This window comes from Octopus bimaculoides, chromosome 3, assembly GCF_001194135.2.
Source record: "Octopus bimaculoides isolate UCB-OBI-ISO-001 chromosome 3, ASM119413v2, whole genome shotgun sequence".
In the NCBI taxonomy this organism is placed as follows: domain Eukaryota; kingdom Metazoa; phylum Mollusca; class Cephalopoda; order Octopoda; family Octopodidae; genus Octopus; species Octopus bimaculoides.
Window position 1 is genome coordinate 107,236,826 of NC_068983.1, and position 1,770 is coordinate 107,238,595.

Sequence of the window (1,770 nt, forward strand, 5' to 3'; positions counted from 1 at the left end):
GCGGGTGGCACATAAAAGACACCATTTCGAGCGTGGCCGTTTTCGTGCGGGTGACACGTAAAAGCACCCACTACACTCTCTGAGTGGTTGGCGTTAGGAAGGGCATCCAGCTGTAGAAACTCTGCCAAATTAGATCGGAGCCTGGTGTTGCCATCCGGTTTCACCAGTCATCAGTCAAATCGTCCAACCCATGCTAGCATTGAAAGCGGACGTTAAACGATGATGATGATGATGATGATATATACATACATACATGCACACACATGCACACAAACATATATATACTAGCAGAGATACCCAGCATTGCTCAGGATTAAAAGGGCATAGATTTTTATTGTTTTACTTGTTTCGGTCATGTGACTGCGACCATGCTGGAGGAACAACTTTAGTCAAAGAAATTGATCCGAGGATGTATTCATTGTAAGCGTAGTACTTATTTTATTGGGGTGTTTTGCCAAATGGCTAAGTTACGGAGACATACACACAGCAACATCGGTTGTCAAGTGATAGTGGGGGTACAAACAGAGACACACACACACACACATACATATATATATACATTATATATGTATATATACATATACATATACATACATATAAATAGATATATACATATCTATACATATATATACATGTATATAGATATGTATATATATATATATATATACATATATGACCACATATAAGAAGTACAGCATAAACCACAAAACCAAAATAGTAAATTCAGTGGTTTTGTGGACAATTGACTCCATATATGCTTTCTTCGAAGGTATGGGGACATTCTTCGTTGGAAAACCCAAACAGTATTTATTCATAATGCAGCCTGTATGAAGTGCTCGAAGAGCCAATGATAATTATTCAATATTAACAGTTTTGTATTAGAAAACTAATAGAATTTATACAAGGCTGTAATAAGAAGTGCACAAACTAGTTGAGACAAAAGTACAAAATTAATTGCAGAATAAAACCATTAGGTCATCGACTCAAAAAGCCACAGCCCACCAATGACCACATATAGGAAGTACAGCATAAACCACAAAACCAAAGTAGTAAATTCAATGGTTTTGTGGATAAGTGACTCCATATATGTGGAGTCGATGACCTAATGGTTTATATATGCTTTCTTCGAAGGTATGGGGACATTCTTCGTTGAAAAACCACAAAATGCAAAGTATGCGTTGCATGCCCTGATATTTTTTATCCATATCATCGGAAAATTCGATAAAATAGTTACTTTTGTTTCCAAGAAACTCCGTCCAAGTGTTTTCGAAATATTCTGCCTCCCTTTCTCACTGACTTGTTCGTCTGCTTTGAGAAGACCACATGATACCCCCTCCCCTCTCTCTCTTTGTTGGTGTAGAATTGTTGCCAACCTCGTTCCACTTTCTGACTCGAACCAGAGCAATCCCATAATTCCTCAGTTAGCCAGCAGAAATGGTGGAATAACCTGGCGGTAAGTTTGAATTTTTTTTTATCCAAAGCATCTGTTTGCACTATTATATTTTTGGAGTGTTCTGAAAACAAAAATATCATCTATATTATATTTCTTATTTCAGAAGTAGCTAATTAATCTTAAATTAATTTGACTAACGTTATTTTTTTCATTTTGTTGAAATTGACTCAAATGCAACCTTTTTGAACACATCATTGAAAATCCTGAAGCATGGGATGATACCACCATAAATTCAGTAATTGGATTCTTACACACTTTAAAAGCTCCTGATTTCTTATTTTTTGTTAGAAGTATTCAGTGATATTTTTTTCTTTTAC